The 14,826-nt window shown below is 38.8% G+C and overlaps 1 protein-coding gene across 4 annotated transcripts in view; it reads left to right on the top strand.

Annotated features, from left to right (window-relative positions):
- INPP5F (inositol polyphosphate-5-phosphatase F) overlaps positions 1–14,826 on the top strand; it is a 74,367-nt gene that overhangs the window by 6,260 nt on the left and 53,281 nt on the right. The gene's annotated exons all lie outside the window — the stretch shown is intronic.

The raw sequence follows: 14,826 nt of genomic DNA on the forward strand, positions 1-14,826 counted from the left end.
GGGAGGGACTTTTGTAGAATCACTGGTTCCTCAATACTGTGATCTGACCAGGGTATGGCCAGAAACCAGCCCTGAGAGCTTGGTCTTTCAGGAACCTGGCTGCCCTGGTGCTGCTCCAAGATGCCTAGCAGAACGGCTACCCCTTGTCCTACCTGCCCAGCCTAATTCATCCAGAGAAGATGTAGATTCATCACCATACCCCTAGCACCTGGCCCGCAGCAGGTCTTCTGTAAAAATTGTGTTGAATGAATTGAAGAAATGCTAGTCCCTGGACAACCTCTTTGAGCAGCAGAGAGATTGCTGGGGAGATTAAATGGAGAATATAAGAACAGAAGGCTAGAATTCTGCCTCTCTTGCTAACTAAAAAAAAATCATGCTAATTTCTCATTTTATTCAGTAAGGTGGGGGTCTAACTTGTAAGTCTGGGATTCAATAAACTTGTTTTCTCTTTTAATCTTTCTTTTTTTTTTAAGAAAAAGATTTTACTTATTTATTTTTAGACAGAAGGGAAGGATGGGAGAAGGAGAGGGAGAGAAACATTGATGTGCAAAAGACACATTGATCGGCTGCCTCTCACATATCCTCAACTGGGGACCTGGCCTGCAACCCAGGCATGTGCCCTGACTGGGAATTGAACCAGTGACATTTTGGTTCACAGGCTGGAACTCAGTCCACTGAGTCACACCAGCCAGGGCAAATTTGTTCTCTTTTTGAATGAAAATAAATGGGACCCAGAGACATTTTTATTTTTCTTGAACCGGTCCTTATGCAAAAAGTCGATGATTTTGGTCCTTGTAATTTATGACAAGATGAACTACTGTATTTGCAGATAAATACTAGACTATTGGAAAAATCAAGCTAATTTGACTGTGCTGTTTATTGGTTTAGTGAATTATCAGAGCCATAGTCTGACCTTGGTGTGGTTTTATGGGGATTTAAATGTTAGATCTTTATAAGCTGTATTACTATCTCTCTGTACCTTTTTGTTAAGTTCTATTCCTATTCAAATATGTTTTAAAATATCACCTTTTAAAATCTAGCATTGCAAACACAAGTCTGAGAAGTAACAACGATGTCATAGAACCTGTAACAAATAATTACTTGTTACCTGGTTAAGTCATAATCACTACATGTCAACTGACCATAATTGAACTGAAAAGAACATTTGAATTAGATTATGTGTAACAAAATAGAGAAATTTTAAAAAATATCAGTTGCTGTTGATAATCTTAATAATTATGTGTAAGTAGTATTTTAAAAGATAAACACTGAACATTTAGTATTGTAGTACTATCACAACACATACTGGTAGTATCTTAATTAAATCTCATGCTCTGTTAGAATGACTCATTTTCTGGTTGCTGTGAGACCCTTAAAGGAACTGCTCATTCAGAAAAATTATCTACTCCTGCCTGCTTTCATTGGTAAGGCTGGCTGAATGAAATACAGGTTGATTTTAGGTCAGTGTTCCTTGGTGTTTTTTCTTTTAACTTCATTTTAATTTCAAGTTCTTTCAAGTTTAACCTTGCATTTCTTCCACTTGAAAGTGGGATATTTAAAAGTATATTCACTTTCTTTATAAATCATACTCTGAATCAGCTTCCGGTGGTGTCCAATCTTTTGGTATCTTTGCGCCACACTAGAAGAAGAGTTGTCTTGGGCCACACATTAAATACATCGCGACATGTAATCACAAAGAAAATCTCATAATGTTTTAAGTAAATTTACAATTTTGTGTTGGGCCGCAGTCATGGCCATCCTGGGCTGCATGTGGCTGTGGCCCACAGGCTGCAGGTTGGACACCCCTTACACTGAACTCAAATTCCACAGTTTCTGCAGTGGTCAATATATACAATTTGAAGCAGTCATAACATCTAATTGAAATGTTAGGAAATTGATGCTTTTACTTTGAGTAGTTTGCATATATAATAATAATGCTTCACAGTGTCATTACACATTGCTTTAATGGCAGGTAAAATTTGCCCCTCCAGGGAATAGCTGTGATGGGCAGACCTGAGTTTAGCAGAGTCATAGTTTACCAGTCTCCCTTCTGGGCAGTTGTGCTTCTTGACTTCCAGGATTTGTCTCTCCTTCTCTAGTAGCTATTGCATTTATTACCCTTTGCACCTTTCAAAATTTCCCTTTTCTCCAAGGAGCAGCCCTACCTCCCTGCCTTCTAATTAATTTAATATTCTATTTCTTTCTCCTTCCAAATATATTAAAGCTGAATTTCTGTGTAGTCATTTATTTATTCTTTCAGCAAACATTTATTAAAGGCCTGTCTGCTGGGCATTGTGCCAAAGTGAAAAGATGGTTAAAACACTGTCTACGCTGGCCAAGGATGCAGTCCAGCAGGGGGGAGACAAACACAAGATTCTAGAGTAACAAGTACTGTGACAGGGCTTCAAGACAGAGTTCTGTGGGAGAGTTGAGCTGGGTCTTGAAGTTTGAGGTCTCAGTGTTTTGTTTTTTGTTTTTTTCCCTCCAAGATGGTAAAAACCAGCTTTTTCCTAATAAAGAAAATGGGAAGAAAGGTGCCTTTTAATGCTATTCTATGAAGTTTCTTCCAGCTGTAAGTAGTCTGATCGTTTCTCTCTCTGAGTGGAAAACCATGGAAGAAATAGACTCTGTGCACTTGTAGACATTTTTTTTTTTATGTCTTGCCAGAAATAACTTTTTATGTTCAATGCCTTCATTCTAATTGGGTGCTCAAAAAAAACAAAACAAAGGAAAAGTCTCTGGAAGATGAATAGTGCTCAGCTGGCCAGACTGAAATAGTGCAGGTCTTCCATTCTTGGTAGTCTTTGCTTGATCCAGTAGCAGTTCTTCATTTGACCTGATGGTGGATTTGAAGGCACAACTTTTTGTTGGTGAGGACTGATGGTGGCAGAAAGACTACACAAACAATCCTAGATGGAAGAAAGTAAGTTCGTTTTGAACAAACTTTTCAGGGAAAGCTAGGAAATTATTTAAGCACCAGCTGGGAGAAAGGTTGCACTTATTTAATGATGGAAGTACTAATTTTATGTATCTCAGTGTAAGTGCTCTAAAATGAGGGAAGGAAAACACCAATTGTTAGCTCAGTTGTGCTCTGATTTGGCTCTCAGAATCCTATTTCTGAAAATTATATCAAAGGACAATTTTTGCGAGAGCAGAATGTGAGAGTCATTGCTATGTTTCTTGGGTGATGCATTTTGAATTTATTATCTGAAAGTTTATCTAATCCTTGTTTGAACTGGTTATATTTTCAGCCTCTTTAGATAATGCATTTGGAAAGTTGTGACTTAAGCTGTACTTCCCTTCATTTATCCTCGAACCATATCTTTTAAACATGTATCTCCTGCCTTTTTATTATGAATGTACTATAATCTCCCCACCTCTCATAATTTTGTATGTATCCATTAGGTTTTCCCAAGACCTAATAACATTATTTGACCTTTCTTGAAAATCTCTTTAGCTGTCCTCTGTTCTTTTTTGAGTGCTGTTTGATCTTTCTTAAAATGTGGCTATTGAGACTTTGTTTCAGATAGAAAATCAACAACTTCCTCTGTAGAGAGTTTAAAAACCGATTTCTTTTTTTTGAGAGGAGAAGGGAGGGAGAAAGAGGGAGAAAAATATCAATGTGTGGTTGCATTTCATGTGCCCCCTGCTGAGGACCTGGCATGCAACCCATACATGTGCCTACACTGGGACTCGAACCAGTGACCCTTTGCTTTGCAGGCCGGCGCTCAGTCCACTGAGCCACACCAGCTACAGCTAAAAATCAATTTCTAATATCCTAAATGATCATGATCAAAACTTTGTGACCTCTTTGCTGCATTGTAATCAGGTGCTTCTTTTAATAGAAAAGTCTATAGATATTCTTTTTTTAAAGATCTTATTTATTTTTAGAGAGAGGGGAAGGGAAGGAGAGAGGGAGAGAAACATCCATCAGTTGCCTCCCACACACTGCCAACCCCGGGACCTGGCCTGCAACCCAGGCCCAAGGCCCAGGAATTGAGCTCGTCACCCTTTGTTTTGCAGGCCAGCGGTCAGTCCACTGAGACACACCAGCCAGGGCATTTGCTTTGATTTTACATTTTTTAGATGTATCAAATTTTACATTTTTAAGATGGCTCCTAAATCAGATTATTGCTTTATCTGTTTCCCTGCCCAATTAAATCCTGAGAGCTGAAGCATGGATGAGCTAACTATTGGAACTTTCAGTTCCTCATTTTAGAATCCTTTTCCTTATCTGTTTGACTTTAGTGAATGTCTTTTCAGACCAACAATATCCATTGTCTTCAGCAGGAAATGAGACTTGGGTCTGATTATTTATGTGTACCCTGGCACCACCGCCACCCCTTTTTATTTTTTAAGACAAGTGAAACTGCCCATAAACTTCAGAGGCAGTGAAAGACCCAGAGTTGTTCTTGGGCTGAGGGAGTGTCTGTGCTCTTGGAATGAGTGACTCACACTATCTGCAGGCACACAGTATTTAATCACTTTCTGTGTACCAGGAAGAGAAGGGCATGTGAAAATAGAAGCCATGTACTGCCAAGTGAATCTGAAAATGTTGACCTAATGGGTCAAACAATTGCGCTTATTACAAAATACTTATGTCTTTTGGTGTATATTGCTTTAATTATTTCACTAATTAAAAATTGGCAGTCTGTAAAATGCTATACTTTTGTAATTTATAAGCAATATCTGCTCTTTTACTAGATAATTTTGATAATGCTAAATTTCAAAACCTATTTGCAAACTTCAAACGTTTCTCTTTTGAATTTGTATGTTACATTGGAATATACTTTTTGAAGGAAGGATTAGAAAGCAGTATGCTTGTTGGAGCAGATGAATTACATGGCTGTTCTTTGTGGAAAGCTAGTGTGAGCCCACTGTCCATTTTCTTTGCCATTCCAATGCCTTCTGCCTCCGGAGTAGCCATTAATATTGGTGACAGAGTGTCTGTTACTGGGTATATTTAAGACGTATGCTTAGACTAATATTACTTATACACCGCCTTTATACTGACTACTCATGCCAACTTTTTCTATTTCCTTAATGAAGAGTAACAGATTAAAACATAGACACACATACACACATTTTGAAGTGTCTGTCTGTTGTGTGCCAGGCACTGTACCAGGCAGCAAAGTCACAGCAGATCATAAAGACACATTGAGCCTCTTTTCTTGTCCAGTTACATTGCCTACTTCAGGGCTTCCTTTATTGTCTTGTGTGTCTCTTATCCCTATATTGGTGTGAGAAACCATGGGCACAAGCTAGAGACTGTTACTCTGAATTTCTAGGTAAGTCTTTCATTTTGAGAAATCACATGCTCATCATTTATTGTATTTTTTGAAAGATAAATGCCTTTATTAAAAGTCCTTGTATAGCAAAGACTGGTGTTTTAGGGCTTCCTTTAAAAATGATAAACAATTTAAGATGTTAGTCCTATTAAAAGTCAGTGAAAATAAGCAGTTGGTAGGAGAAATCCAATTTTTGATTTGCTCTTTTATGCTTACTTTTACTCATTTATTTATTCATTTGGTTTGATAATTATTAAATGAATACCTACTAAGCAATCAGGTATACAGTGGTAAACAAAATAGGCATAGAATTAAATAAACTGATAGAGGGGCTGAGACATAAAGTTTGTCTTTTAATTGGTGAGTTGAAACTTTGTATTTAATATGTTCGTAGTTATTTCTACATTTTATTCTTGTTTTCCATTTATTGTGCTTTTTCTGATGTATTTGTTTTTCCCCTATCTTTTCCTGTCTTCCATTGGATATTTTGAATTTTTGCCAGGTGCCTTTCTGTTGCTGATTGAAAGATACACATTCTATTTATATTCTGCTATGATTTCTCAAGACTTAAAACCCAGTACTTATTTTCACATACATAACTAAAATCTACCAATATCCATGTCTTTTTCCCAAGCATAATTTTATCTCCATTTGGCCTCTACTCCTTCTAGATATTCTCCCGCCACCCACCCTCTTCCCCACTCCTCCCCCTGCTCCCTGCCCCACACCATCAGGGATTTACAGGACGGGAGGAAGCTGGCAGTCATGCTTGATTTGCCATTTGGATCTGAACTGGGTTGCTGGGACTGAGACCGGATGTCTAGTTTTGAGCTGCATCAGAGTTGCAGATCTAGGTTTCATATTATGAGGAAACAATTTTAGGGGCATATCTAGATATTGAGATTTTCATAAAACATTACTCTGAGGAGGCTTTAAGGAATTATGGCCTTATCATAAGATTTAATGTCAAAAACATTGAATTTTTTTTTTTTTTAAGTCATATGTATATCCTTGAAATAAAAATCTATGAAGAGATTTACTGAGTGGTAGGAATCTGAAATTTTACATGTGAATACATTTCCCAACTTGAGCTAAAAGTTATTGAACATTTATGTCCTGGACATTGTGCTGGGCACTTACACATAATTCTCTCATTTAATCTTAATAAAAACCCTATAAATTAGATGAAATTCCCATTTACACAAGAGGGAACAAGCTGAGAGGACTTCGGAGACTGTAGTAGGGCTAGGACTTTTTACCTGGGCCACCATACTCAGGCTGTGCCCACATCATGCCCCATACCTCTAGACTCCGTTCAGGCTTCCAGTTCCGGAGTCGGCTCCGGGCTGCCCTCGTACACATGCTTATCTGGATCTCTGGCGTAAGGCCTGCCCTCTCATGTCCATCCTCTACTCACAGGCCCTGATGTTCAATCTCAGATGTGAATCTGCCATGTCTGGAGGAAACAGCTCCTGAATTCACTGTCTGTTGTCCTCTTGAGTTAGACCCTGTGTAGCTTTTCAGCCTCGTTCTTGCAGTTCCCTGCCTTTTACCTTAGGATCCCGCAGAACCAAATTGTCTGGAGTCCCCCTTGCATTCAATCCATATTTGAGTGCCTGTTATGTGTTAAGCAGCCTGCTAGATAACAGGCTGACAAGAGCTTTTGTAATGATCCCCGGGGAGGAGGTCTCGACCCTCGGCAAGGATAGTGGCAGTGGGATGGAGAGAAGTGAAACATTCATCAGCTATTGAGGAGTTAAAATTAATACGACTTAGTGAACAAGGAAGGCATTTTGCTGGATGGAGGAGGGCAAATAGGGGAAATTGGGATAACTGTAATAGAATAAACAAGAATAAAAAAGAAAATAAAAGGAAAAAAAAAGAAACGCATTTTGGATGTCGCCCAGGTCCTGCTTGTGTAGCTGGAATGATGGTGGTGAACTGAAACTCCCATACAAAAATAAAATGAGAGTATTACACCTGAGAACATTTGGTAAGGAAACTTGTGGTGTTAGATGCATGTTAGAGAGCCCTGGGCTGAGAGTGGGAAATGGTGTTTTTATTTTGACAAGCTGTGTAGTATTGGGCAGTCACTTTACATCTGCCAGCCCTGACGTCTTTAGCTGAGATAGACCGGATGACTTTGACCTTACCACTTTAAAGAGTAAACCCTTCTAACATGATTCACAGCAAATTATCTGACTTGCCTCTCCATTCTGTATCATACACTCATTTGTCCACTTAGCATTTTGGAGCCTGCTGTGTCATGCACTGGGGACGTGAAGCTAAATGAGACTAGGTCTTAATCAGCTTCCTGTTCTTGATGAGCTTTCTGCTCAGGGAGACAGGCAAGTCAATTAGGTGCATTAAACCAAAATAAGGTGCTATGCTGGAAATATGAGCAAGGTTCAGAGGAGTCACAAAAGAGATCCTGATCCAATCTGCTAGATGGGTGGAGGGGGGAATGTGTCAGGGAACACCAGTGACCCTTGTTCTGAGTCTGGAATGAAGAGCAGGCAGAAGTGGGTGGAGAGCAGCATTCCATGCCCAGCCTATGCATACTTCTGGATGACTGAAGGGAGACCAGGGTGCTGGGGGTGGGGAGGCAGGAGGAGGGCAGACAGGACCAGCCCCTGCAGGGCCTTACAAGCCTTTCCAAGGAACTTGGACTGTGTTTCTAAAGCTGCGGGGAGTAGGGGAAGTAATACGATTGGATTAGCAATGTTCATATTTACCCCTTTTTATACCTAATGTATTTCCTTCACAATATTAGTGGTAGACAAGCTAGACTCTTCAGGGCAAAGAACATTATTTGAAATGCAGGCAGTTATTGCATCCCGATATACAGAGCATTTTACCAGGAAGACATAATAATCCTTAATTTATATATGCCTAACAATATAGTTTCAAAAATATAAAGCAAAAATTAAGAAGGAAAAATGAAAAAAACACAAAGCATGAGATTAAAAAAAAAAAGCCCACTGTCAAAACATACTAGGTTAAGCAGTCAAAAAAGTTAGCAAATGCATAGAGGAGTTGAACAAAACAATCAACAAAGTTGATATAAATGAACCCTAGCCCTAGAGTTAAAGAGTGTGTTCAAATGTTTGAAGTCCATAATAAGAAATACTTTTATAATCATGACCTGGTGAACAAATATGTATGTACCAGAAACAAAAGTTTCATGAAATATTTACCCTTACATGGTGCAATTTTTGGTTTTTTTTTTCTTTTTTTTCCTTGAAAACACTAAGTTAAAAATACATATCCTTTTGAAGCACACATAGAACATTTACAAATTGACTTTCTGGATTCCCTTCACCACACCAAGCCTCTGCTGCTGCTCTGTTCCTCCCTGTCCTTCCCTCTGCTAAAGCAAAGATGTCTTTGACTCCTATTTTTACTGAGTCAAGGCCATCCAATATGTTCATCTGCTTCTCTCCTCCATTTCTATATTTAGCCTTTCATCTTTGCTTCCAGAGTTAGAAAACAGTGATATCCTTCCTTTTCAAAGGTTAACTTTTACACCTGTACTTCTAATGTCATCTTCTGTTGTTTTTTTTTTTTTCCTCCTTTAATATCTCTGGTTCTTACATCTGGACATTTCTCCTTGAGTATCCCACTGTGAGTTCAGTCTTAATGAGTTTAACTGGTTCTTTTTCTGAACCTCAAAGGTTATCAGTGACTATTATTTTTAGTTTTTATTCCACAAAACTTGATTATCGTTTTGTTTTCTCTAGTTTTCTTAAGCTAAAATTTTTTTTTTTTTGAATGACTGATATATTCACATGATTCAAAATGCCAAAGATGCAAAAGGGTCCTGTGTTAGGAAGTTTTCCCCCACCTTTTCTCCCTGCTACTGTATACTCTGTCCTTTCTATGTTCTCTTATTCTTCTAGTCCCTGTCCTCATTTTCTCCTACTCAGGAGAGACTAGATGTTTCAGTGTCATCTTTGATTTACTCTCTTCCTGTCCTTTATACAGCTTCCTTTTGAGGTGTTTTATGTTCATCTTTTTTGCATTCTTCACCTACTTACTGCCCACTCCACTCCCCAAACTAGGTAGCTCTATGTCCTTTCAAGCAAGACTCTTGGAATAACCTTCTAGCTCCTTTTCCTATTCACAGTCTCCATGTCTCTTCAATGCTATCAGCTAATTGTTGGCTGCATCTTGTTTTACGTGCCATTATCTTCCTGCCTTGGTCCCCAGGAAGCACGGGCTCATTAGTCTTTTATTTAAGTCTTCCCATAATTGTTTACTTTGACTTTTTCCAGTCTTATTGATTCAAGTCTCCACTCTACCCTTTTGGTCTTCTGTTCTAGACTGTTTGCTCCTTTATTTTTATATCTTCTTAGCCTGATAAGAGTACCTGATTCCTGGCAAGTACTTGACAAATTCTAGAACAAAGCTTGCACTTTGTTTCCTCTGTATTCTTTTTATTGCTGCTTTCATTATGCTTGAAGTTCCACTTCTTTTGTGCAACTGTCCCTGCCTACTTTAACTTTTTCTTCATCTTCCATATTCCTAGAGCTCATTTGGTACCCAAGGGGCAGAGTCCTACAACTGTTATCTGTTCATCTGAAGTCAGGATGTAGGGTTATAGGTAGCTGGAGTGCTTTCCTTTGTACCTGTGTTGGCAGATGTGGGTACTTGGTCTACCTGATACAGGGATTCTGACTCACTATGTGAAAAGAAATCAGGGTATTTTTTTGTCTGTATACCAACATGAATTCCAGTGGAGTTAGTGATACTTTAAAAAATTAATAGAGAAAACAAATACTTAATTGATATTGGGTAAGGAATAACCTTTAAGCATAAAGATAATGAATAGATAATACATTTATATAAAAATTAAAAACTGAAAATATTTTCAAATGTCAAAGAGTTGATGACCTTATAGAAAGAACTCATAAGACAATAAGAATATAAAGAAAAATTGTTAGAAAATCTGAACAACACAATCTTAATTGAAGAAACATAGCAGTCAATTTCATAATTAAATGTTTAATGTCACCAGCAATGAAAAGAAAATGAATATCATGCTAGGTGATGGATGCCATCAAATTGGCAAAATTAAATAAGATTCTAAATAAAAGCAAGATTACATTAAAACAAATATTTTCATGTGTTTCTGGCAGAAATCTAACTCGGTTTATCCTTTGTAGAAAACAATTTGGTAATATTTGAAAGCTTTAATTTGTTTTCTTTTCACCTACTAATTTTATTTGTAGGAATCTGTCCTAAAGCTAGTAATTAGGGAGGCAAATAAAAAATTTGCGTAGACTTCTGATCAAGATGGCGGCACAGTCAGACATGGCTCGCCTCTTTGCACAAACATAAAAATTACGACTAAAATATAGAACACCATCATTCAGAACCGTCAGAGGTGGAGTGGAAGTCTGACAACTACGGAATTAAAGAAACCATATCCATCCAGACTTGTAGGAGGGGCACAGACGTGGAACAGGGTGGTCCCTCACCTGCGTGTGGTGGATAAAAATTTGGGAGGGTCTCAGGAACAAGGGGTCCCAGCCCCACACCAGGCCCCCCAGCCCAAGGTTCTAGTGCCAGGAGGATAAGTCCCCATAACTTCTGGCTGCAAAAAGAAGTGGGGATTGAGTTGGTGGGAGAAACTGCCAAAGCCCCAAGCAGTTCCTCTTAAAGAACCCACTCATGAACTCGCTTACTCAGACTCACTCCCTCTGAGCTCTAGCACCAGGTTAGCAGCTTGAAAGGCACCAGTGGTATATAGGGAGAAACTGAAATGTCTGGCATCAAGGTAAGTAGAGGACATTGTCCCTTTTCTAAACCCTCCATTGACAGAGCCGGCAAGCTGGTGCCATATCTGAGACTCTACCAACCTGGTTAACGCTGTTTGACCCGCCTTGGAGGTCCTCAGAGACCCTACCCCACCCAACTTACAGGCCCACCTGAGCTGTTTTTCCTTATGAATGACTGGTCTTGGCTCATGTTGCAAAACTAACTAAATCCTCTCAAATAAGCAACAGCTGGCCTCAGTGAGCCCCATGCCTGGCACTGGCAGCAGCCAGCCTAGTTTCACAGTTTGGTTTCACCTGAGAATCTCCAAGCCCAGCACAAGTAGCAGCCATCTCAGATTGCTTTATAGTTCAGGAAGGGTGGCCCCAGGCAAAACACAGGTGGGGGCTGATCTTGGCCTCCACCCCCCAGGAAATCCGAGCGCCAGTGCACCCAGTAGAGAGCTACAGACCATGTCAGAGTACCACCACTCTGCCCCTGCACAGCTGATCATCCACAGATGGTGGAGGTTGGTGGTAAGTGGTCACAGCCAGTCCTTGCAGCTGACTGGCCTGGATAAATACCTCCTTTTGATTTGCCAACAGCCACCAAGGCTCAATTACAAGGACCACACAGAGAACAGACCTCAAGTACCCAGCTTGGGTGATAGGGGAAGCTGTGCCACTGGACCCTACAGGACACCCATTATATTAGACCACACTACTGAAACATGGAGTCAAAGAAGCTCTACCTAATACATAGAAGCAAATACAAGGAGGCTGCCAAAATGAGCAGACAAAGCAATATACCCAAATGAAAGAACAGATAAAAACTCCAGAAAAAGAGCTAAATGAAATGGCGATAAGTCGTCTATCAGATGCAGAGTTCAAAACACTGGTCATAAGGTTGCTCAAGGATCTTAGGGAGGACCTCAACAGCATAAATAAGATCCAGTCAGAAACGAAGGATATGCTAATTGAAATAACAATTTACCAGGAAACAGCAGAAGAGTAGATGAAGCAGAGGATCAAATCAATTATATGGAACATAAAGAAGTAAAAAACAACCAATCAGAGCAACAAGAATAAAAACATCCAAAAGAAAGAGGATAGTATAAGCAGCCTCTGGGACAACTTCAAGTGTTCCAGCATTTATATCATAGGGTTCCAGAAGGAGAAGAGAAAGAGCAAAAAAAAAAAAAAAGAGCAAGGAAATCTATTTGAAAAAATAATGAAAGAAAACTTCCCTAATTTGGTGAAGGAAATAGATATTCAAATCCAGGAAGCACAAAGAGTCCCAAACAAGATGGGTGCGAAGAGGCCCACACCAAGACACACCATAATTAAAATGCCAAAGGTTAAAGATAAAGAGAGAATCTTAAAAGCAACAACAGAAAAGCCATTAGTTACCTACAAGGGAGCTCCCATAAGACTGTCAGCTGATTCCTCTAAACAAACTTTGAGGGCTAGAAGGGATTGGCAAGACATATTCAAAATAACGAAAAGCAGGGATCTACAGCCAAGATTGCTCTACCCAGCAAAAGATAAAAGCCAATTCAAACTGCAATAAAAGCAGAGAAGTCAGCTTTTTTTTCTTTTGCATCCCATCAAATATATTACTAGTAACAAAGATACTCAAGATACAACAGACAAAACTCAAAAGAATTTGGAGAGTAAACTAAGTCTGTAAAAAGATAAAAAAAGATAAAAGATATCATTTAGAATCAAAGGGCAGGTAAAGAGCTTTCCAGACAAGAAAAAACTAAAGGAGTTCATCATCACCAAACCATTATTATTTGAAATGTTAAAAGGACTTATTTAAGAAAAAGAAGATCAAAACTATGAATAATAAAATGGCAATGAATACAAATCTATCAACATTTGAATCTAAAAAACAAACTATGCAAACAAGAAGAACAGAGACAGAATCATGGATATGGAGAGTGTTTTGAAGGTTTCTAAATGGGAGGGGGTTGTGGGGGAATGGATGAAGAGGTGAGGGGATTGAGAAGTACAAATAGGTAGTTATGGAATAGCCATGGGGATGTAAAGTACAGTATAGGAAATGGAGTAGCCAAAGAACTTATACACATGACCCATGGACATGAACAATGGTGGGGGGATTGCCTGAGGGAGTAGGGTGCTAGGTGGAGAGGGGGGCAAAGTGGGAAAAATCAGGACAACTGTAATAGCATAATCAATAAAATAAAAAATATTTGCATCATATTCATCATTTATCACAGTATTTTTTTTAATCCTCACCAAAGGATATATTTATTGATTTTAGAGAGAGAGGAAGGGTAGGGAGGAGGAGGAGAAAGAAGCATTGATGTGATAAACATTGATCAGTTGCCTCCCATATGGGCCCTGACAGGGGATCGAACCCACAACCTAGGTATGTGCCCTGACAGGTATTAAAAACACGACCTTTTGGTTTATGGGATGATGATGCAACCAACAGAGCCACCTGGCCAGGGCTATCAGTTTTTTTACAATGGGAGAAAAACTGAGAATTACTTAAATGCCCAAGAGTGGGGAAGTGCTTCCTTAAGTGGAAAATTATGCAGCCGTGAAGTTATAATTTTGAAGATTGTTTTAAAGACATGATAAAATATTCATGAAGTGTTGTAAGAAAAAAACATAGTGTATGTTGCCATATGTGCAGTATTGCAGTTTGGGTACACACACAAACATATGACCTGAAATATAGTAAAATAGTAAGTTATCTCTGGGTAGCATGGTGGGAGTGATAAAATATTTTCTCTAACTTTATACAATATTACTTTTATAATAAGAATGCATGTTATTTAAAATGTAAATATTGTCTTATTAATTAGTTCTACGTATAGGTTTTGAGGGAGGCACTGTAGCAGGATGGTTAAGAGCACAGGCCATGAGTCATACAGATTCTGGCTTTGAATTGCAGCTCTGCCCTTGATCTGTTGTATGATATGGCCATGTGACTTTTCTAAGGCTCCATTCTCTCATCTGGGAAATGGGACTCCTAATACTTAACTCACAGATATGTCAGGATTAGAAATGATAATGTCTGTAAGAGCCTCCTAAAAAATTAATTCCTTATTTTACTTTAATTCTTGTGATAAAAGCAGAAAAGTCAGCTTTTTTTTTTTGCATCCCATCAAATATATTATTAATAACAAAGATACTCAAGATACAACAGACAAAACTCAAAAGAATTTGGAGACGGACTTAGTTTAAAGTCTGTAATTACCTCTTAGGTACTGGTTGATTATAAATTTCACCAAAATATATTTCAATTATTACTATTTAAATTTTAGTTTTAATTTTCTTCCAAGAGAAATGTTTTCATTCTTGCTAATCTTTTCCAGTTATTGAACTACCATTAATGTAACATTTATCCCCATGTATGTAACGACCTCTTGTAACCTGGATTCCACAAGAGAAGAAGTCGTAATGTCCTCAGGCATCCATTGTGTGTAGCGAATTAACTTCTCTCCTATGTGTCTAGAATGGCATCGAGTTATTTGCCATTTCTGGGAGAACTGAGAAAACAGTCACCCAAATCATTGTTCTGTGGCTGAGGTGAGGAACCCTGATTGGGATGCCTGGCACCCAGTAAGCACTCAATAAATGGAAGCTGTTCCTATTAATATTTTGTCCTAGAAGAAGTCCCATAAAAGAGCACTGACTTTCTGGATTCCTTTGCTTGGTGTAAGCTTCTTTGGGAAAGGGTATTTTCCAGACTGTGATCTAGTAAGTGGACATCTCATCTCAGTGGGGTTTCACCCATCTGGTCTTTG

This window comes from Pteronotus mesoamericanus, unplaced genomic scaffold (genome assembly GCF_021234165.1).
Source record: "Pteronotus mesoamericanus isolate MK-2021 breed Mesoamerican mustached bat unplaced genomic scaffold, CSHL_Meso_final contig_657, whole genome shotgun sequence".
Classification (NCBI taxonomy): domain Eukaryota; kingdom Metazoa; phylum Chordata; class Mammalia; order Chiroptera; family Mormoopidae; genus Pteronotus; species Pteronotus mesoamericanus.